Source organism: Sarcophilus harrisii, chromosome 2 (genome assembly GCF_902635505.1).
Source record: "Sarcophilus harrisii chromosome 2, mSarHar1.11, whole genome shotgun sequence".
In the NCBI taxonomy this organism is placed as follows: domain Eukaryota; kingdom Metazoa; phylum Chordata; class Mammalia; order Dasyuromorphia; family Dasyuridae; genus Sarcophilus; species Sarcophilus harrisii.
Window position 1 is genome coordinate 286,672,691 of NC_045427.1, and position 24,768 is coordinate 286,697,458.

The 24,768-nt window shown below is 36.2% G+C and overlaps 1 protein-coding gene across 8 annotated transcripts in view; it reads left to right on the forward strand.

Moving 5' to 3' along the window:
- Positions 1-24,768, forward strand: part of FOXN3 (forkhead box N3) — a 493,255-nt gene that overhangs the window by 113,512 nt on the left and 354,975 nt on the right. For 4 of the 8 annotated variants that reach the window (XM_031952377.1, XM_023501551.2, XM_023501557.2 and 1 more), the window contains 2 exons: positions 6,948-7,002; positions 18,046-18,123. The gene's annotated coding sequence lies outside the window, so the exon portion shown is untranslated. Of the gene's footprint in view, positions 1-6,947; positions 7,003-18,045; positions 18,124-18,831; positions 20,423-24,768 lie in introns of those variants that run through there. The other 4 variants (XM_031952368.1, XM_031952373.1, XM_031952370.1 and 1 more) reach the window with 2 other exon arrangements.

Sequence of the window (24,768 nt, forward strand, 5' to 3'; positions counted from 1 at the left end):
CTAGACAAGAAGTTATATTTGGAAATGTTTCCCAGAGTAAACTCACAGAAGGAGGAGGAAGAAAGAAAGTGAAAAGACAAGAAGGTACAAGAGGAGGAGAGAATTTTTGATGTTTTCCAAAATTGGATCCAATCTACTTAAGCTCCAGATTTGTACTGGTCTTTGGATTTCTGTATGTATGTGTGTGTGTGTGTGTGTGTGTGTGTACTATGTAGATAGATAGGTTTGTGCATATGTACATGTATGTATATGTATATGTATATATACACACACACACACACACACACATATGGAAGCAAATGTGTGTGTATGTGTGTGTGTGTGTAATTTAGTTTTTTTCAGTCATTTGACTTTGTGACCCCTTTTGGGATTATCTTGGCAAAGATACTAGAGTAGTTTGACATTTTTTTCTCCAGCTCATTTTATAGATGAGGTAACTGAGGCAGTCTTAAGTGACTTGTCCAGGATCACACAGCTAGTAAGTGTCCGAGGCCAGATTTAGGTCTTTCTGACTCCAGGCCTGACTATCATACCTCCTAGTTGCCTCCCTGTGTGTGTGTGTGTGTGTGTGTGTGTGTGTGTGTATGTGTATAAGGATATGTATGGGAGAGTGGGGGAGTGGGAGGGAGACAAGGAGACAGAGACAAAGGTGGGGGACGACAGAGAAAGACAGCTACAGAGGGAGAGGGAAGAGAGACAGACAGGGGAGAGAGGGAGAGAGAGATGGTGAAAGGCAGACAGTGTATATATTTTTATCAAAAGACCAATGTTTGAAGTTAGACATTTCTATTTAATTTATTTGAGTCACTTTGGCCAAGTCCTCTGTAGTTTCTTGGCTTTCCATTTCCTTCCCTCATTTTTAAATGAGAGGGTAGAACTAAATATCCTCTGAGATTCCTTTTAGCTTTACATCTGTCCATTTTACAGATGGGATCCTGAGACTAACAGGTGAAAAGTGACATGTTCACCTTTGCAGGTTGCAGACTCTGAATTTCTATAATTTGATATTGGATTAAATGTACTTTATTCCATGCTTTCTCTATGATCTGTCACCAAGAGCTCAAATCAGAAGAACAGCTAATTCTGTGAAATTGCCTTAAGGAGAGAGCCAGTGAAAAATGTTATCGCATCCATGTTATGTTCTCAGAAGACACTATCCCCTTAGTTGAGACCTTCACCCTCATTATTCTTTGTCTGTAGTCTCTTTCTTTTCTAAATCATCCTTTGTTAAGTTACCTGGTAGACCCCTTATCCTGGCATTTTAGGCTATTATCTGGCTTTGATCTATTGTTCTCACATCATTTTATACTATAAAATTATATTCTTCAGTGGCAGCTAGATTATGCAATGGATAAAGCACTGACCATTGAAAACTGGAGGACCTGATTCAAATCTGCTTGCAGACACTAGCTGTATGATTCTGGGCTTGCCATTTAACCTCTGGGAAACCTCAGTGCTTGCTCTGTCTTGGTTGCCTCTGAGGGTACCTCCAATCTATAATCTTAATCTCTTTCTCGCACTTTCTATTAATCTACTGGTTATTCTCAGAACTCAATCTATTGCTTCTTGCCTCTTTGCATTTGGGCGGGTCATTGTCCCCATGCTTGGAAAGAATTCCACCTTCAACTTCCTTGGCTAAAGTCTTCCTCTTCCTCCAAGGTTCATGTTCAGTTGTTACTCATTTATGGGAATTCTTCAATCTTGTCTTGAAAGTAGTCTCTTCTTCAAATTTTCCTAGAGCATTTTTGTCTGAAGTCTTGACTTGAGTCAGAGTCCAGTTCAAATTCTGCCTCAAACACTTTCTAGCTGTGTGATCATGAATAATCATTTGCCTTATCCCAGCCTCAGTTTTCTGATAGGCAAAAATGAGGATAATAATTATAGTTGTCTCACCATTTTGTTGTGAGAATAAAAGGAGACAACATAAGTAAAGTAGTTTGCAAATCTAAAAGTGATATATACATGGTAGCTATTATATCAGTTTTGTTCTTCTTTACATATACATTGTATTGTTAAGCCCACTGAAGGCAGGAGCTGTTATGTTCTTTATTCTTTTAGCTCAGCATTTAGTGCAGTAGTTTGAAAAGAATTCATGTTTAATAAATGTGAATTGAATTATTAAAAGACATGGGAGATTGCCAATTACTTATCTTTTTGAACTTTGTTATCAACTTACCAAAATTCTCAGATGTCCAGAAGTCTAAAATATATAAGCTTGGGTTCACAAAAAAGCATCTTGACTTTCTTTTATGCCTTGTATATAACTATGCCTAGTTATAGCATTTCTGAGCTGTGACTTGGAGATTGAGCCTTCCTAAATCTACAGATAGCAGTACTCAGTGAGTTTCTGGAACGGACATGGTCTCCCCTCACCTCACATGAATGCCCTAGCATTATGCACAAGGTGGTTGTTAGGACCAGGCCAGGTAATGTATGTGAAAGTGCTAATTAGAGAGCCTTGTATGAATTGATGCAGAATGAAGTAATCAGTACCTGGAGAACAATTTACTCAGTGACCACAGTAATGTAAGAGAATGACAGAAAGAGATCATAGCTCTGGTCCATACAATGACTAATTGGATCTATGAGACTGCTGATGAAAATCTTTTTCTCTTTTAAGCAAGCAAGGTGGGAGGGAGCCTATAGGCAAAGAATGGGACAATATGTTGTCACCTATGACCAATATCTCCATTACTTTATTTTGCCTTAATTGTATTTTTTGGTCATTGTAATTGGGAAGTAATAGTAATTTTTTTTGAAAAATGTATCAAAATTTTCTTTTAACAGAAAAACCTTTAGGTATAAATGTATACTTGGAATTTGAAAATGAATAGAGTAATGAATTGTAAATGCTACATAGGGTTTTGAAATGTTTCCATGATCCTCTTGTATATACATCTTTGTGTTTGTGTATACATTTGCATGTGCATACAAACACTCAAGTACACACAAACACATGGATTATTCCATAGTAATTCCCCAGATTAGAACAATATAGGGAAAGACCACTGGCCCTGGAATCAGGGGATTTGGATTCAAATCCCATCTCTGATACTATCTGTATGAATTTGGCCAATCAACCTCCTGTGCCCTTGGTTTCCTAATCTGTAAAGTTGGACTAGAAAGCCTCTGGGTTTTCTCTTTCTGCTCTAGATTTTGGAGCCAATATCAAATGGAGCCATATGGGAGCATAACCCAGAACAGCATGAAAGGAGGGCCAGTGTGCACATAGCTAGAAGCTCTTGCAGTTGTTGAGTTGCCAAAGGATGCCATTGCATCCCTGCTTCCATACTTTCCAGGAGATGCAAGCAAGTGTTAGAGCCAGAGAAGAGACTTTTTGCTGTATTATTTGACTCCAGGCATTTCTTTGCTTGCTGTGTAGATAAATGAAAAAGAACAGGGGAAAAATGTAATGGGCTTCGTACTTCCCAGTGGTAAGAAAATGCTCTCTTTAGGAAATAAAAATAACTCATATTTACATAGTGCTTTAAGGTTTGCAAAGCACATTGTTCACAATAACCCTGTGAGGTAGGTACTCCAAATAGCATTGTTCCCAGGGTTTTTAAAATTTTTTTGAGTAGACAGGAGAATTGAACCAATGATTAAAGAACTCCCTTCACTAACACATATTGGAAACACCTCCATAACTTAGTTATGGAGAGTTGCCCAGGATAGCTGGGAGATTTAGTCTTTTCCCACATTTATTTGACTAGAAATAGTCAAAAGTAGGCCTTACACCTGTGCATTTCTCAGATCCTAAGGGCATTTCTCCTCTTGCTTCTTTACCAAGGTACCTTTCATTTCAACTTTATAGATAAGAAAACTGACAGTCTCAGAGATTGTGATATACCCATGATTACAGATCCATTCATTGTTTCAGACAGGATGGAGCTCAAAGTCTTTGACACTAAGCCTAATTTTATGCCCTGTGCCCTACTACTATCTCTTATGTATAAATGAGCTCCAGAATCTTTTAGCAATTCTCATTGCAAATGGTATTCTACCTCTTTTTCCAATTTCCAAACACATTTTGAGATCTCATATCAATTGGTTGCATTTGTTTAGTGTTTTAAAAGATCTTTTCATACATTTTGTCTTTTGATCCTTACAACTCTGTGACATAAATGAGAATTATTATTATTTCAATTGTACAGAGAGGCAAACTGAAACTCAGAGATATCACATGAGTTACTTTTTTTGTTCAGTCATTTCAGTTATGTCCAACCCTTCATGACCCCATTTGGGGTTTTCTTGGCAAAGATACTGGAGTGGTTTGCCACTTTCTTCTCCACAGTTAAGGAAATTGAGGCAAGTAAGATAAAGTAACTTGACCAGGATCATATAACTAAGAAGTGTTGAAGGCCAGATTTGAACTCGGGAAGATGGTGACAAACTGGTATATATTTCTTTGTCCTCTAGTAAACCACTGTTGGCTTCATAGATTATTATTTTTAAAAATTCATATTTTTAAAAAATGCAACCAGTGTGTCCTTAGTTAATTTTATCTAAAAAAAAAAGTTGTGCTTTAAGATCCAGGTCAAATATAGAATAAACCAGAAGTATCAGACATGCAGTCCACAATACTCTGGGATGTGACCCAGACCATATTAAAATGTAGTTGCTATTGGATTTTAATGTATTGAAATTTTATTTTATTTTATTTTAAAAAAATTTTTTTTTATTTAATAGTCTTTTATTTACAGGTTATATACAGCATAATGCTGTAAAGTTACAGCATTAACAATTGTCAAACCTCTTGTTCCAATTTTTCACCTCTTACCCCCCACCCCCTCCCCCAGATGGCAGGATGACCAGTAGATGTTAAATATATTAAAATATAAATTAGTGTATTGAAATTTTAAAAAATACATAAAGATGTATGGTTTTTCAAAGTCATTATGTGATCGACAAGGATCCTTGTATATAGTCCCTATTTCTGTTTGATTTTGACAGTACTGGAACATGCCCATTTCCCAGGAGGAATGACTGACATGAATATATGAGCTAGTCTAGCTCCCTGATGCAGTATTGATCTGTTCTTGTTTAGCCCATTGCTGATTGAGGATATTGCTGTCAGACCATGTCTGTTGCTCTGCTGTATGCTTCATTTGTCTATACAAAAACTTTCCATTCTTAACTAATCTTTTCTCTCTTGATTGGTCTGTTTTGGTTTATTAAGTTTATTGGGTATTGTAAAAAATTAAAGAGTGTTTTAATAGGTAAGCTTTGGTAAATATCACAGGGGAAATAGGCTGAACTTGGTTTTTTAATCTTTTTTCCATATTCTCTTTCTTATTATGAATTTGAATTGCATTTAGAAATATACACATTTCTACATACAAGGAGGAAAGAAAGAGGATTGTCTATAAAACCATGATTCTCTATTACATATAGATTGTTTCTTTTTTAAAAAACGTATTAATTAAATTAATACCACAGTTTCTTGTATATGCCTCTTTGTGAACTTTTGATCATTTCTCTGTGTTTTAAAATTATTTCACTGACATAATTTTCTTTCTTTTCACTTCTTTTCACATTGCTATTATTCCCCCAGTCACTCCTCCACCTCTCAAAAGGGCCCTTCCTTGTAACCAGTACAGTCAAGTAAAACACATTCATATTTTGGTCATGTCTAATCTATATCTATAAGACTTTTCTTTTCTTGAGTTATGATTGGTCATTGCATTAACCACAGTTCTTAAGTCTTTCAAAGTTGTAGTCATTGTTATAGTCATTGTATAAATCTTTTTTCTGCTCTTATTCACTTCACTCTGGATCAGTTCATATAAACCTTCCCAGGTTTTTATCTCTTTCATATCATGTTGCATTCCATCACATTCATGTATCATAATTAGTTCAATCATTCCCTCAGTTGCTGAGTGCCCACTTTATTAGGTACTTTGTTGCACCAAAAAGAGATGCTACAAATATTTCTGTCTTTAATCTACTTAATGTATATTCCTAGAGGTGGTCTGAATGCATTTTCTCTGATTTGTGATAGATGTCATTGGGGATAAAAAATCATCTGAATCACGTGGAAGGGACCTTAGAGACCACTGAACCTAATCCCCTCGTTTTACAGATGAGGAAATGGAAGCATAAAGAATTTAAGTCACATAACTAAGGTCATAAAACGACACTTTCTAAGAATGAGATTTGAACTCAGATTTTTGTGACTGCAAGCCCAGTGATCTCTCACTTCAACATGCTGCCTCTTAAATATAGTAGAAATGGTTCTGATTTGGCAATCAGGAAACCAGGCTTCTCTTCTTAGCCTTGACACTATTTTGTAATTTGGGGTATATTATCTCACTTTCTTAGGTGCGGATTTCTTCATTGGTTAAATTCAGCAAGTTAACAGATTAGTCAACAGCAACAACAATAATAACAAAAGCACCATCAATGTGAAGTGCTAGGGCTACAAAGAAATACCACACAGATCTTGCCCTCAAAAAAGCTTATATTCTTATGGGGAAGGGCAACATATATAGAAACAACTATAATATTGTATAAGGGATAAAATAGGAGAAGGAATAAATGGAGGTGGGGGAAATGTGGTGTAATAGAAAAAACTTTGGACTTGAATTTGGAAGACTTATGTTTGAGTCCCAGTTCTTGTACTTTCTAGCTTTGTGATCTTAGACAAACCACTTCATCTTTTAAGTCCACAGTTTATCTTTAAAATGAGAGTTTGACTTAATGATTTTTAAAATCTACAACTCTATGGTACTCTGGGCAATGTCTTTTGGATCTTGCTTAGGAAAGAAGACAACTTAACTGTCCAGCCATGGGAGGGAGGAAGGACTGTCCTGTCTATGCATGGTATTACAGACATACAAAGTCTGGTCTGCTGCACATAGAATCATGGAATCATAGAGTTTGAATGGCAGATCATTTTTTTCGATCTTTATGTAAACCAGGAGTCTTTTCTACAATACTTTTAACAGGTGGCCATTCAGCCTCCACTTGGAAGATATCCATTGATGAGGAACTCATTTCATTGTAAGTAGTAAACACTTAATATGCTTTTGTGGAATTGAATCTTGAATTTTCAGCTCAGTGTGGCATTTCTATGGATTTTCAATCAAGAAGGCTTAATTATCTCCTAAATGTAAGCAATTATACTTAACATGCATAACCCTTAAAACATCAATAGGTTAGGTATGCAAAGGAAAGAATTGTTTGCTGAATGCTAGTTTCCCTGTTTCAGCTTAAGATGAAAAGAACATACAAAGACTGAGTGATGCAATGTCTAAACAAGACAGATAACCTGCAAATATCTGAGTGCTTTCAAGATAACATGACAGTCTGCGGGTTTTTTAGGCAGACATGTCTTTCAGACAGTTTGCAAGTCCCCCATACCTCAAGGGCATACTCAGAGACCTGATGAACTATTTGGTCTGAGCTGGAGTAGATCATCTCTGAGATTCTTTTCTTTCTAGCTTGAAAATTATGTGATCTAAAAAAAATTTTAGCAGTTCCACACAGAGCTATAAATAACAGTTCTGATGCCTGGGGGCGAGTACTACAAGATGTACCCCGGGAAAATCCTCAAATGAATATGTTCTTAAATCTATTTTTAAAGACAGATTTGGCTGGGTTGGAGGGGAAAAAAAAGTCATCAAACCTAGGCTATGAGGGTCTACAGAGCAGTATTGACAGGACACTTGAAGGCCTGTGGGGATGGAGTAAAGAAATAATCCAGGAATGAGTTCACTGGAATTGGGGAAGTGAAAGGTGTCATCTTTGGCTTGATGGTTTTCCTCTTTTGATGGTCTTGACAATTAGGTTCTAAGCTCATTTGTTTCTGACCCCTGGAGTAATAGCGTTCTCCTCATTTTAGTATTCCTGGGACAAAGTTGATATCACACTATCCAAACTATAGTTCTGGTTTTGCCTCCATTGCCAGGTTTGATGACAATTCATATTCTTTAGTGATTCCAGGAGATAATTTTAGAATCTTAGCATTTCAGTGTTACAATATTAAAATATTATATTATAGCATCCGATTATATTGCAATATAACATTTAAAAATCCTCTAAACATATAATAATAAATGAAAGTTATAGTAGATGAGCTCCAAAGTTTCTTCCAACTCTAAAAGATTATAAGTCTATGAAATTACTTCCATCCAGCATCTTATAGTTGATTTCAGATCCTCTTTCTGTTTACATGTGTCTTCACTGAGTACTTTCCATATTTCTACTTCATTTGACTGGTTTAACAACCCAAGCCACAGGCAGTGCAAGTATTATTATCCATGTTTTACAAATGAAGAAACTGAGACATATCTAGGTAAAATGATTTTCCTGAGGCTGTACAACTACTATTAAGTCAAATCAAGACAGCAAGCATTTATTAAGCACATGCTGTGTGCCAGACACTGTGATAAGTACTGGAAATACAAAGAAAGGGGAAGAGATTAAAAAAGTTCATGCATGCAAGGAGATCATAATTTATTGGGGGAAGATAATTTCTAAAGGGAGATTGAAAGAGAGGAGGACAAACTAAGTTGGAGGCAAGGCTATTGGAAAGGAGAAGTCAGAAGAACAGATTTTAATTCCTGACTCCATCTTGGCAGCATGACTGAGAGTGAACCATTTGACTCAAGTAACTGTTTCCTCATCTGTGATGTGGAAAAAAATAATTCTTGTGTTGTCTGTTTCACTGAGTTGTGAGGAGGGGTCTATATACATTGATGAATTGCTACTATTATATTTTAGCTGTTTCAACTTGACAAAGTCTTCTCATGAACAGACTCTCCTTTGTAAAAGTAAAGGACCTGAAGCAGCTAGGTGGTACAGTGGATAGAACACCAACCCTGAAGTCAGGAGGACCTGAGATCAAGTACAGCCTCAGACACTCTTTATACTTCCTAGCTGTGTGACTCTGAGCAAGTCACTTAGCCCCAATTGCCTCAGCAAAAAAATAAAACAAAATAAAGGACTTAGATTTTATGAAGGAGGAGGAATAAAGCATATATAAAGCACTTAGTTTGTGCATAGCACTATGCTAAGTGTTAGAGGTACAAAAAAAGTAAGAAACTTTCTGTTCATAAAAACACATTTAGAATGTTTCACTTGTAAGTAAAAAAAGTCCCATGGTCCCTAGGCTAGTGACAAAGGAGATGGAATCGCCTCTTCTTTAATGTCATTTCTGCTGATAAAATCGTGAGTTTCCAATATTGATCCATTTGACAGTGATAAGAAGAAATTATTCATTGTGTTACTGAAGGTTGCAAAAACATAGCACCAACTGAATATCTAGAGAGACATGATCAAGTAGTCATAATAGATGCCTGAAGCTCATTTTTTAAACAAACTAATAGACAGCAAATTCCTATACTTCATAGCTACCTCTCAAAATATTGAAATATCAACCTGTCAATTGGGGAATGGCTGAATAAGTTGTTGTATATAATTGTGATAAAATATTACTGTGCTATTAGAAATGATGAACTAGGGAGAAGCTAGATGGTCCAGTGGATAAAGCACCAGCCCTGAAGTCAGAAGGTCCTAAGTTCAAATCTGACATCAGATACTTAATACTTCATAGCTGTGTGACCCTGGGCAAGTCACTTAACCCCAATTGCCTCAGTTAAAAAAAGAAAGAAAGAAAGAAAGAACTGATGAGCTTTACAATCTAGGAAAAACATGGAAGAGAACAACAATACAGTAACAACAATATTTTTAAAAGAATAATCTTAAGTGACCAAATCATTTTTACTCTTATAAGTACACAAATTAACTTAGAGTTGACCTATGAAAGAAGCCTGCATCCAGAGAAAGAACTGATAAATAAAAGTATGCATAGAATGCTTTTTCACATATATATATATACACACATACAAATATACATACATACATCTACATATTTGTTTCTAATAGTAGGTGAGGGGCAGGAAAGAAAAAAGTTACATAATAACTTTATTATGTATTTAAAAAGAGTAACAAGTTGTATATAGTAGCTTTGCAGCTTCATGTGCAATCACCTTTTTTTTTTTAAATTATACCATATTATGGAAATGCTTGTTTTAATTCATAAATTTAGAACAAAATAAATGGAATTTTTAAAAATCACCTGGACATAACACTGACTCACAAAAACTTAAGAGCAGCATAAAAAAAAAAAAAAAATAGATTTTCCCATCTTGAATACTCAAAACCCCTAACTATATGGAGAACAGCTTAAAAAATATATAGACTTAGAAAAAAGAAATCAAAATCATATGCAAACAGGAGGAAGTATATATCTTCCCTGTCTTCCAGGCTGGTCCTGAAGTTAGCCTGAAGAGTTTTTGTGAGTCTGTAGAAAGTGAGATTATACCCTAGTATGTCCATATGATCACACAGATTGATAATTTTTTCTACTCAAGCAATAGCCTGATGAACATTAAACATAAAAACATTTAAGAAAGTCAAATTTGTCCAGGAACACTAATATCTGAATTCCATCACACTTTACAAACAAAAAATAAATAAAATTGCACAATAAAATAATAAACTGTTATCACATAGCATCTTAAAAAGTTGACAGACTGCTCACTTACACATATTTTCTCCCTAGGTATCACAGGCATTATCCCCATTTTGCAAAAGAGGAAGCTGGCTCAGGAAGCAGGGACTTGCTCTAGGTCATGTGACCAGCAAAGGACCAATTTAAGAGCTAGAGAACACAGTACAGTATCTTGTCTCCCAGACCTGTGCTCCTAAAGGCAGGTGAATTATCCTTCCTTGAAAAATCATTTTAAACCCTACTTGCCATCTTCTTGATGCTAATGTGAGAACAAAGATGATGTGATCTGAAATAGGAAAAAAGAAATGAATTTCTCTCTAAACTGCCTCTGTGCAGTAGAGCACATAGGGGCACAACAGACCTTCCCTGATGCTTCCCTTTCCCTAGCAGCTGTCAGGGACCTGGGGCTCAGACCCATAACTCTTTGCACCTGCAGAATGATATTGAAAACTAGTTGTACCTTTAGCAAGTAAAAAGGAGCATTCCTAGAACTCCTGAAGAAATTCTTGAGTTTCATTTTAATATTTCTTCCAAAATGGAGTTAACTATGTAGTTCTAGAATCAACATTAAATGAGATGATCCTTAGAGAACTATCTTAGCTCTAAGGTTCCTTCTAGCTGCTAGAGCCAAGGTTTAGTTACTCTTATAGCATCCATATGGTTGTGGGCGCACCCACCAACCAATAGATGGTCTGGGTAGCCAATGTTTTTTCTCTCAGTCCATTACAGTCTCGCTAGCATACCCTCCAGCTGGCCCAGTTTCTCTATGACTCAGCTTAGATTTTGATTTTGGTAGAAAGATGCAAAAGCAAAGATAGAACTGGTCTTTTATTTCTTTGTTGACAGTGGGGAAAACATGTTCTCACTTTAAAGGACCTGCTGCAACAATAACAATACTTTGGTTGTGTCTCTTTCACAGAGCTCAGCTAATCCAGTTGTTGGTCTTGTTTAATATCCTAGATCTTGGAATATTTTCTTTATCTTAAAGTAGATTTTTGATTAGGGATTTTCAGAAAGTTTTCATTGCATGGATGACTTAACCAGTATCTAAGTACAGGGCACTATAATAGATTGTGGGTTTACAAAAATGGGAAAATGACATTTTCCATTTCCTCAAGGAGCTTATAGTCTAGTAGGAGATTAAGAGGTGTTTCACAGATAATTGCATAAAGCAAGTTAGAAAATGTTAAATAAAGAATGTAATGTAATGTTATTGTCCTATAAGAAATGGTGAGCAAGCTGATTTCAGAAAAGCCCAGAAAGACTTACATGAACTGATCCTGAGTAAAGTGAGCAGAATCAGGAGAAAATTGTGTACAATAACAGCATGATTACCTGATAATCAACTCTTATAGACTTAGCTCTTCTGGACAATATAAGAATCTAAGACAATTCCACTAGACTTGGTATGGAAATTGCCATCTACATCCAAAGAAAGAACTATGGAAACTAAATATGGATCAAAGCATATTCTTTTCACTTTTTTGCTTGCTTCCTTTTTCTTTCTCATACTTTTTCCCTTTTGTTCTGATTTTCATTTCACAACATGACTAATATGAAAATATGTTTGAATTGATTGTACATGTATAACCTTTATCAGATTGCTTGGTATCTTGGGGAAAAGGGAGAGAAAAAATATTTGAAACTCAAAATTGTACACAAATGAATACTGACAACTATCTTTACATGTAATTGGAAAAATAAAATACTATTGAGGAAAAAATTGTTAAATACATAGGAGAGGTCAAACAGGGAAAGATGAGATTTTCACACAGAGAGAAGTCATTCTAGCTGGGAGTTTGCAATTTCTTCCTGAAAGAAGCAACTGAGTTAGATCTTGAATTCTTTACCCAGTTTCTATGCCCTTAAAAATAAATAATGTCCACAACCTAATACTAAAACCATTTGGAATGAATATAAGAACTGGCTCTATTTGCAATCTATTCTTGATTCAGCTGTCCATATAAAACTCCTATGTATAACTTTGTTCTTTAAAACATTTTTATGGATGCTTTTTTATGTTTCACTATCACTTCAATTTTCTACCAGGTCTTTTAAAAAAGTTTTGATCTTTTCCATTAATTCCTTCATTTGCCATTTTCATCATATAATTTTTCTGCTCAATGACCTTTGCTGCTTTTCTGTTGTCTATAGGGATAAAATCCAAACTCCTTGACCTGACATTCATCCTTATTTCAGCCTACCTTTTCAGCCTGATTTCATAGTACTTCCCTTAAGGTTCTCTACATTGCATCTAATTTGAACTAATAGCTCTTTCCTGTTTTTGTCTTGCCTCCCCTTCCTTTGTGTATTGGTATGGGCTATCACTTATGCCCTGAATAGACATCCTCCACATTTCTACTGATTACATCTTTCTATTCCTTCAAGACCTCCAGGAAACCATTGCAGCCTCAAAACTTGATGTAAATTTTCCCTTCTCAATTTGACTTTTCCTGTGCAATTCACAAGCTCTAACTTGCATCATACAGTAATATTTTTGTGCATTTGTCTTAACATTCTCCCACCCGCATTTGATTGAATGCAGCATTTTTGTAACTCCAGCACTTCTTAGAGCTTCTTGTCCATGATAGAAGTTCACTAAATGTTTAACTTGGAATATTAAAGTACCTCTAGCTACAAGATGCTACAAATACAAGAAAAAAATTAAGATGCAGTTCCTGATGCCCATCAATTGAAGAATGGCTGAATAAATTGTGGTATATGAATATTATGGAATATTATTGTTCTGTAAGAAATGACCACCAGGATGATTTCAGAAAGGCCTGAAGAGACTTACATGAACTGATGTTGAGTGAAATAAGCAGGATCAGGAGATCATTATATACTTCAATAACAATACTATATGATGATCAATTTTGATGGACATGGCCCTCTTCAATGATGAGATGAACCAAATCAATTCCAATAGAGCAGTAATGAATTGAACTAGCTACACCCAGCGAAAGAATTCTGAGAGATGACTATGAACCACTACATAGAATTCCCATTCCCTCTATTTGTGTCTGCCTGCATTTTTTATTTCCTTCATGGGCTAATTGTATACTATTTCAAAGTCCAATTCTTTTTGTACAGCAAAATAACTGTATGAACATGTATACATATATTTTAATTAACTTATACTTTAACATATTTAATATGTATTGGTCAACCTGCTATCTGGGGGAAGGGGGGGGGGGAAGGAGGAGGAAAGTTGGAACAAAAGGTTTTGCAATTGTCAATGCTGAAAAATTACCCATGCATATATCTTATAAATAAGAAGCTATAAAAAAAAATGCAGTTCCTGTCTTCAAGGATTTTTGTTCTAGTTGGAGAATTAGACCATACACACAAATAACTATAATAGAAATTAGACAGTAAGCATGAAGAGGCAGTCAGTTCAAAGTGCCATAAGAAGTCTCAAACAGAAGAAAGCCCTTTATAGCCAAGTGGAGCATAATTTAAAATTCAAGTACCTTAGATATTGCTTCATCTTCCTGATTTTGTAGTGGAAGAAACTAAGGCCTTCAGAGGTTGTGACTTTTCCCCACTGTCACACAATAAAAAAATGTCAAATCTAGTGCTTTTTCTATAGTACCATGGACTTCACAAAATCTCTGCACTGATATTCATGTACCTACTCATAGATAATCCTCTCAAGGGCCTTGCTTAGAGCCTAGTTACTTTTACACATAATTTTAACCATGGTATAACACTGACAAAATTATAGATCCTTGAAGTACTGGAATATCTAACAAGTGTAGAACTCTATGGTATATTAGAACAGGGAAGAAGGAACTGCCAAATTTAGGCAAACCCATAGTAATAAAAAGTAATCATAAGGAAAAATAAACTAAAACTATATTATAAAGATAAACAATTTTATATATGTATAAAGATAAACCATAAAGATAAAGAATGATAAAAATCGAAGGGAAGAATTTTAAAGCAGACTACATATATGTATACATTTGTGTGTGTGTGTGTGTGTGTGTGTAGGGAGCAAGTAGTCTCCAAGATTATCAACATTTTGCAATATGTTGGTAGATGCTTAGCCAGGAAAAGACTAATGAAGGGGACACAGTATGCAGTATGTTTCTTTTTCTTTTATTAAAGCTTTTTTTATTTTCAAAACATATGCATAGAAAATTTTTCAACATTAACTCTTGCAAAACCTTGTGTTCCAATTTCTCCCCTTCCTTCTCCCTCTCCCCTAGATGGCAACTAATCCAATATGTGTTAAGCATGGTAGAAATATATGTTAAATCCAATATATGCATACATATTTATGCAATTATATTGCTGCCCAAGAAAAATCAAATCAAACAGGAAAAAAATGAGAAAGAAAATAAAATGCAAGCAAACAACAACAAAAAAGAGTAAAAATTCTGTGTTGTGAACCATACTCAGTTCTCACAGTTCTCTCTCTGGGTGTAGCATCACAAGATCTCATTGTTGAAGAGAGCCATGTCCATCAGAATTGATTATCGTATAATCTTGTTGTTACCGTGTACAATGATCTCCTGGTTCTGTTCATTTCACTGAGCATCAGTTCATATAAGTCTTTCTAGGCCTCTCTGAAATTATCCTGCTGATTGTTTCTTTAAGAACAATAATATTCCATAACATTCATATATCATAACTTACTCAGCCATTCTTCAACTGACAGGCATCCATTCAGTTTCCAGTTTCTAGTCACTATAAAAAGGGCTGCCACAAACGTTTTTGCACATGTGGGTCCCTTTCCTTCTAAGATCTTTTTGAGATATAAGCCCAGTAGAAACCCTGCTGGATCAAAGGGTATGCACAGTTTGATAATTCTTTGGACATAGTTCTAGTAATATGCAGTATATTTCTATTGCAAAAGGATTAAAACAAAAGAAAAAGTTTGGGTATTTCAGGGAACAAGTTCAGGAAAGGAATTTCTTATTTAAAAAATTAATAAAATTAATTAAATCCCTAAAATTAATAAAATTTAAATAATTAATATTAATGTTAAATTTTTGATTTTCAAATTCTTTTCTTCCCTTCCCCATCCACAGAAAATATAAATAGTATAATATCCATTGTACATGTGATCATGCAAAACATATCTCCATGTTAGTTATGTTGATTTAAAAAAAAACAAAAAAAAATAAAAGGAAGTACAAAAAAAGTTTCCCTCTGCACTCAGAGTTTCAGTTTTTTCTCTCCTTTCCTCCTTCCATCTCTCCTTCTTTCTCTCCTTCCCAATCTCCCTTTCTCTCTCTCTCCTTCTCTCTCTTCCTCCCCCTACCCCGGTAGATAACATTTTTTCATCATGAATCTTTTGAAATTCCTGTGTATATTTTTATTGATAGAAAAATCTAAGTTCTTCATCGTTGATCATCATTATAATATTTCTGTTACAGTATACTGTATTCCCCTGATTCTGCCCATTTCACTTTGCATTAGTTCATTTAAGTCTTCCCAAGTTCTCCTAAACCCATTGCCCTTTGTCATTTCTTATAGCACAATCATATAATACCTTGTTTTTTGATATTGAATAAATGAGACATAAATTTTAAAAAAGACCTTGTATTTTTCTAATAGATTTAATAATAGAAATGAGACACAGATAAAAAAGACCTTGTACTAGTCTAGTAGATTAACCCAACAGATTCTAATAATAGATTCTAATTAGAATCTTAAAATTATTACTACCACAAGTAACCACTTTCCCCCTCACTTCTTTTTGAAAACTTTTGACTTCCTTGGAGGTCTCATCTAAATATCTTACCTTCCTCCCCCCCAGGAAAGAAGACTTTCCTAGTTTTATTTAGTGTTGATGTCTTCCTTCTGAAATTATCTCCACTTTATATCTATAGATATAGATATATATAGGTATATATCTAGATATATATCGATATATGCACACACACATATACAGGATAAAATGAAGATAATCTATATAATCTCTCTCTCTCCATCTATATAGCTATTGACATTTAGAATTTCCCATTAGCACTTTGAAGGCACGAACTGTTTCTGCCTTTCTTGTGGACCCTGTAATGATTATTTACTTGACTTTCTTTTAAACTGATTGATAGTGTAATTTTCTAGTTATTTTGGGAGGACCCAAAGACTCGATTTAGGTGGCTGACAACACAGTGTCTTTTTAAAAGAGTGTGATACCACTCATCTCCATTGAGATGCAATTTTTAGCTTTGCTAACCCTGGTTGACGAAGGCTATAATAGAAACAGTCTGTTTAGGGAAATACTTCTATGCTTTGATAGAACTGGGAGCTTATCAGTGAAGATGACTTATTTCAAGCATCAAGATCTCAGCCCTTCCATATTTTTGTATAAAGTCTTCCTAAGGAGCTACTTTAAAAAAAAAAAAAAAAACTCTATTATATCCATCTTTCTCCAGGAAAGTCTCCCCAACTTTAAGCTGGCCCTTAGGAGATAGACACACCATCTGTTTGCCTGTCTTGTTCTTGAATTTCTAACTCATTAGGATTGGACCAGCCAGAGTTTCTGCTCTGCTGATGGAGCTTCCATGAGCCTTTACACTTCAATGAGATGTCAGAATAGGACTTCAGTGAAGGTTTAGGAAGAAAACATTCCCTGACATTGCTCCCCCGCCCTCTTTTCATGGATTCTTCTTTAGTGTGGAGTAACAGAGGAGAGAACCTACCTGACTCTCTCTGAATACTTTATAGAATCTGTAGGCTAAGTGTTGGACTGTGACTACAAGTTATAAGAGATCTAGTTTTGTTGAATATCTGTGACTCGAGTCCCACTTGTTCTCTGGGAACAGAATCTTTATCGTCATTTAGTCTCAATCCTAGTCCTTGACCCATGAAAACCATAGGCTGCCATGTTTTCCTTTGACTGGTGGCACTGATGGGGTACAGCTTCTAGGGGAAACATTGCAGTGATGAGACTGACCTTAAAGTACATTTGTTCTAACAAGCTGTCTGTCAGTAATTCTAGTCTTCTGGCCTTAATGTAGTCCTATAAACATTGCTGACTGTCAGATAATCTGCTGGTCAATTATAAGTAAATTCCTGAGACAACAGTGAATAGACCCAGTTCCACCTCTGAGCCATAAAATTAGCATATCAGTGACGTGAAGAACTGGATAAATTTGTCTCTTCACTCCTAGTTCTTTGCTAAATCTCTTTGGAATTTAGCCCACTTCAGTTGGCATTGCAATTATAATAAACTTTGCCCCTCAACCTGAAGATAGGGTTAAAGCATGCAAATTCTTTTTTTTTTTTAAATAGCTTTTTTATTTACAAGTTATATGCCTAGGTAATTTTACAGCATTGACAATTGCCACCTTTTGTTCCAATTTTTCTCCTCCTTCCTCCCACCCTATCCTCTAGATGGCAGGATAACCAATACATGTTAAATATATTAGAGGATAAATTAAATACAAAACAAGTATTATACATGTCCAACAAGCCTGCAAATTCTTTTGAGATGCCTCACGACATCAGTCTATGACCCCCAGCCTTTTGAACCTCACTAGCACCACAGGGTTGATATCTTCTTCTTTCCCTAGCTACAGAAGAATGCTGAATTTGGAGTTTCCTTACATTTTGTGTGGACTGAAACATGTTCTTGTCTTCCCCAGTGGCATGTAAGTTCTTTCTAATAAGTAAGGGTTATATAATTTTTTGTACTTGTGCCCTCAGTGCTTAATACAGTGCCTGGCACCTAGTAGGTACTTAATAAGTGCTTGATAGACTGAGTAACATATAGATTCAAACCTTGCCTCTGACATATTATTTGTATGACCCTAAGCAAATCACTAAACTTCTCCCAAATTATTTCATCATCTGAAAAATGGAGATAATAATGCCACAGAGTACCTACTTCACAAAGTCATCAGTTAATAATCCTTTATTAAATGTTTACTATGTGCCAAGTACTTGTTAAAGGCAAAACAATCCTTGCTTAAGGAGTTCACAGTATTATGAGAGAGACAACTCTGTTGAAACAATGTAAATTGGGGGTAATCTCAGAAAGAAGGTAAGAAGGATTGAGAAAGGCTTGCTGAAAGATCTGAGACTTGAAGAATGTCTGGGAAATGAGAAGATGAGGAGGCAAGTGATTTTAGAATGGAAGAAAACCAGTGAAAATAATCTTTAAAATGTTGGTTGTGAGGACAGCAAGACTCAACTGATAGTTTTTGGAAAGCACTTTACTAATTTTACAAGGCTATATAAATATGCTAGTTGCCAGAATCCTTAATTGTTATTGTTGTCTTCTTTCTTTCTTTCTCTCTCCCTCTCCCTCTCTATTTCTCTCTCTTTCTCTTCCCCCTTCCTTCCTTCTTCTTCCTTCTTTCTTCATCATCATCACCAACTCCTCCAACTTCTTTTCCCACCCTCTTCTTCCATGTCCTCTGTGACCGCTATGACCTCTTTCTATCTCCTCTTGTCCTAAGGCCAAGAGGGCTTCTTCACCTCTTTACATAAGTAATTACTTTTGAGAGCAGATACTAGTTTTTCCTAGCATGGGTGTGTTAATTTTCAGAACTCTGCATTTATAAAATATAAAGTTGATTGTTTAGTCAGGAGAATGAGTTTAATTCAAGCTGGGCATTAGGCCGAATTTTAAATGTAACCATTTTCACCTAGACTGAATATTTTTGACTAGCCCAAGGGAGTAGAAAGTAACTAAATATTTGAACAGATTGCTTTAGTCAATGACAATAAATAACCTCAAATATTTAAAATGGCTTTTCTAAGTCTTAAGATGCACAACTATTTTGGCAGACAATAACTAATAAGTTGGGTTGTTTGTTTTTTGTTTTGTTTTGATTGTATATATTTGGCTTGTAGTTTTTAATGAAAGAGTTTAAGGTTTCTCCCTAGATCTAAATGAAAGCTATTTGCATAAACCAGGGCAGTGATTTGAACTCAGAGCAAATGAGGAAATTTCCTAGTTTGAGGGAAATTATATTATTCTGTGAGTGGCACTAGATTTCCATCTCATTACTTAGTTATTCATTATTTCTGATTCTTGGTCTGGACAAAAGCAAAGTGAGTGGTAGGAGTACCAAGCCCTGACTGAACCCTTCTGCCTGATTTAAATGACAGCTTCCTTTATGCAAGATCCCTTGGAAGAAAGGAACATAACTCTTTTTAAGGATCCATTTCAGAAAGTTTGCAGGGCCTGTCCGTCTGCCTTTGACAGAACAGAACTGATATAAGAACTGTCTGGAGACACGTTTCTCCCCTGCAGACAGTTTCCCAGAAACGGGTTTTGTTAAGCCAGGGGAGGATGGTTACCTCTCTAACCTTCCCCAAAACCATTAAAAAAATAAAGAAAGTTGGACTTCGTATTTTTCCCATGGGAATTGGGGAGAAATCTCAGTATAGCTGTGCCAGCTTGCGCAAGCACCCAGCAGGCTTGTGTGTTGGTACCACAAGTTTCTGCCATCAGAATTTTTCATGTGTGTCATATGTATTTAGTACATCATTTGATAATGTGGGAAAAGAAATATTAAAGCAGCAAGGGACTAAAGGAGAATGAAGATGAATGTTAGCGTTCCCCTGGGGTTCATGGGTGAAGGAATTAACACAGCTTGGCACTCTACCCTAGCTGTGTTTGTTTCCATGGCAACAGCTACGTACATGTTTCAGACTATCTACAGTGACACAGTTGCAGAAATAGTAGCTTGCAGGTTTCTGATATCGCATCAGTGGACAGGCAGCACGCACTATATTAAGTAAGTGTAAAAGAATTTAAAATATAGCTCTGGATTCAGATGTATGCGAGTTCGGCTGAGCAATGTACCAAGTGTTGCTGCATCCCTCCTCCCAGCTGTAGAATCATCTGGGCAAAGTTGGAAGTTGCAGGATACCGTGCAAACAATCGTCCTTGCTTGGGGAAATAACATCAAATGTAGCCAATGTGTGTGAGTTATAAAGGTAAGGAAATATGGTCTTTCCAGATGAGATCCTGGAAGAAGAATTTTGTCGCTGGGGTTTGCAGGGGGAGCGGAGGGGAGGGGGAAGACGGCGGCGCGGCAAGGGGAGAGTTGGCTGGTACTGGTGGGGTGGGGGAGTCAGGTCTGGTAGGCTTGGTAGAAAATAGCTGAGCCTTAAGAGCAAATCTAATTTGTGGTTGAATTTTTTAACTGCCGCAGAGTTTAAGGGAACTAATGGCATTAAAGGGGGGGGGGGGGGGAGGGGAGGGAGAGATTGTTTTCAATTTTGAAGGAAAAAAAAAAACAAAAGCAAAAACAAAACACTGAATGAGGTGGAGAGCGGGAGGTTTGTTTTGTGATGCAATTAATGCCAAATTGGGATTCCATTGTCTTTTCTGAGCGCTTATGTAAATCTCCCTCTCTCTTCTGTCTCCTAGATGACCCTGGTTTGTCTTTGACATTAGTACTTTTTAGTGGCATCTCTGTTTATATTGTTCTGCCATAGCACAGACTGATCTCCTCTTAGTGTTGCTTAGAGGACACCCGAGTAGATAAGACTTTGCAAGTGTGTGACTTTGCAGTCCAATCGCACAATAATTTGGGGGAAGAAATGTACAAATGAGTATTTATTTAAGAGCTTGCCAGCCCTCTGCGTTTGAATGGCAGCCTAGGTATTAGGTTAATGGGTTTCAACTTCTGCATCGTGATTATGAGGGCTTTCAAGGCTGTAGTAGTTCAATTTATATTGAGTTTCTATGTCACAATATTTCTGTTTATGTCCATTATTCCATTTAAGAAATGCATTTACCTTATAGTTTTATTATTCATGTATCAGCTGAGGCAAATAGGATGGTAATTTAAGCTAATCTATTCATTTGAGGAGGATTATCTGCCCAGAAGTGGACTTCTGTGGAAAGTAGCATGCTACATGTGCCTCTTTCCATGTCTAGGAGACTTTTATGAAAAGATGCTGTGCCCAGCACCTACAGCTCAGCATGTTCCTGTCTGGCTGTTTGGGTTAGAAAGGGAAGAATTCAGTAAAATGAAAGGAATGCAAGAGATAAATCTCTGTGATCCTTTGCACTTCTACATAGTGTGATACCATGACTTCTGGTGATCAAGTTCAGGGGCAATTTGAATGTCCTCTAGGTTTGGGGAGCATTTTGATCCAGTTGGAGGGTCACTTGACCAATTGAATCATGGGTTTCCCAGCTTTGCCAGTGGGTGTAGCTCACCTTGTATAAATAAGGTGAGCCAAAATTAGACTCTTCTGGAGCCTCCCATTTATGCTGATCTGCAGTCTGGGCAATACAGGAAGAAATGGAAAAGCTTATGTCTTCCTCAAAGGGGAAAATGGAAAGGCAATTCAAGTTCTAAAGCAAGCTTCTTTCTTCTTGAATATAATACCTCTCCACCTCCACCCCTAACTTTCTACTCCATCTCCAACCCTGCACTGATTCTCAGGAAAGGATGGGCATTCTTCAAAAAAAAAAAAAAAAAAAAAAAAAAAAAAAAAAAAAAAAGACATCTTTCAAAGACATCCTAGTCCTGGTCTCCAATGCCCCCTCTGCCTGTTGTGTAGTTTACACATCCCTTTGAGCTACTTGGCCCTGTAACAGCTGCTCCACAGCAATACATGCTTTGCCCTCGAGGCAGTTTATTGGTGGGTAGAAAGCACTCTACATATGTACTGCACATCATTGGTTAGTTGGAGTTTGCATAATGTTGGTTCTTGCATCTGAAGCGCCATGGGCGGGCAAAGCCATTAACCTTGAGTTCTGAAACAGGAAATCAGCAATGGTGAAATTAACCATTTTGAGTGACAAATTCTGCTCCTGTCAGAGTACGATGGATAGTTAAAAGATATAGATTTGTGTATGTAATTTAATTTTTGATGCTCTAAGAGTTGTTGAAAATTAGAGTGTATATGTCTATCTACATAGACATACCCACATATATGTACATATGTGAATATGTATCTTTCATTGGTCCCTCTTCACAAAGAAGGATATGTCTTAGATTCAATAAAAGAGTTAAATATATAGTTTTTCTCTTATTTTTTTTTAACTATCTTTGAACAGAGTTAAAACTCTGTACATATGTGGATGTGAGTACACACACACACACACACACACACATATGTAATCATTATAATGTATTGCCTTTTATAATGTTGCCTTTATTTTTAACTGTCATGGTATGAGAGAAAATTTTATACATATACATATGTGAATATGTGTATATATATACAGTTTTTACCCTATTTTAAAATTCTTACATTGCATGAAAGTGTTAAATTTCTTTCTCTGCATAGTCTTCGCCTTATTTTAAAATTCTTTTATTATGTAAAAGAGTTAAATCTCTCTGCTTATGCATGTGTATGTATATATGCATATAAATATACATATATGTAGTCTTTTATTATTTATTATTATTAACGCTTTATAATATGGAAGCCATACTCAGATTTCAAAAATCAATTTGTTTAACTGAGATTATTTCCTGTGATTTGGATGCCTAATATCTAATGTATTCATAATAAATGAATAAACCAAAAACCTCATAACTTTCACTTGAATGAATAGATATATATGTAGTCAGAAAAAAAATAAGCTTGAGGGATTTCTCAATGGCAGCAGTATGGGACAAATGACAGCTAAATGCTATTTGACTGATCCTTTTACTAAATGAAATTGTAACAAAGCAGCTTTCTTAGAACTTCTTAAGGTCTAGTGAAAATAGTAACAGCAGTAGAAGAATTGACTTTTAGCTACCTCTGTTGCATTACATTTATATAATTGTCTTGTTTGATGCTCCACATAACCCTGGGAGGCAAGTTAGTACAAATATTATTGCCCCCATTTTACAGATCAGGATACTGAGGGTCAGATAAAGCTTAAGTAACTATCCCAAAGGCACTCCCAAGCTGTCATTGGAAACTCTCAATAATCCTGGTACAAGCATTATTACCTCCATTTTATAGATCAGAAGACTAAATGACTAGCCCAGTGCCACCTAGCTCCAGGTCTTCTGACTCTGAAATCCATCAGTCCTTCTCTCTTTTCCGCCAGGGTCTAATCAATAGTCTAGTCAAGCATTTATGTTCTTTGTCTTTGTATCAGAACAACGCTCTTGGATACCAAGATGCTTAAGATTGCGTCTACAATGTCAGACATCCATATGAATTCATTTCATCATTTGGATGTTTCCAGGTTTCTCAGCATTTGGTAACATGCACTTGATAAGTTACAACCTTATAAAAAAGTACCCGAGAGATCATCTAATGAAAATAATCTTTCCCACTATCTCCTATTTCCTCATCATTTTATAAGTGAGGTAGCCCATGTGGTACAGGAGAAAGAATGCTGGATTTGGGGTAAAGAGGGCAGGGTTTTAGATTCTGGCTTTGATGCTTACTTTCTGTGTGATCTTGGGCAAGTCACCTTAATTCTCTTGACTTTGTTTTTTTCATATGAAAAACAAGGGGGATAGACTGGTACTGTGAAGTCCTTTCTGAAACTCAGACTGTGACCTTAATACTTTTTCAAGGTTATGTAATTTGAATGGGACCGAGCCAGAACTCAAAACCAGTTCTCCTTTTAAACGACTGATGGAATTGTTTATATACCTCCTAGCCATAGTAGAATTGTATAACTGCCCCCCCCAAGGATATCTTTCCTACTGGCCTTTCCACTATGCTCTTTGTCTATATTCTGTTTATTACATTTTTGAGAGACTTACGCTTTATTTATTTATCCGGATTGGCGAGGAAGCGAGTGTTGCATGTAAATCATTCACCGCCAAATAATCTAGTGAGACTCATGCTTATTGCTGGTATCAGTAGCACATAATTAAAACCCAAAGTGGACCCACCCTGGGGAGTACCAGGAGCAATGCTGACAATTTATTAACAACCCTATCACCAAAAACACTGAAGCTGCTCACCATTGTCAAGTACAAACCCTTAACGAGATAGGGAGGGGGAGTTCTTGTTGGAGGAGAGAGGGGGAGGGAAGCAAAATCCTTTCCCTAGGAATGTCTGGGTAAGCTGTGGATTGGCTGGCTTCATCAAGATGTCAATAAGATCTCTTCAGTTTCAGAAACTCTAGACCCCCAACCTTGCATCACAAAGTGAAGGGAATGTGACATTCAGCCTGACCCAACTCTTTATATTCTGAATAAAATTCTGCCCTCACTTCTACTTAGTAAACTTTTATGAAACACTAACTATGTGCTCAAGTACAGTGCTCAGCTCTAGAGATAAAAGAAAGGCAAAAGCCAGGTTCTTCCCTTGACAAAGTCACAATCTAAAAGTCATGTGCCTAAACTCTGTCTCTGAATCTTTCC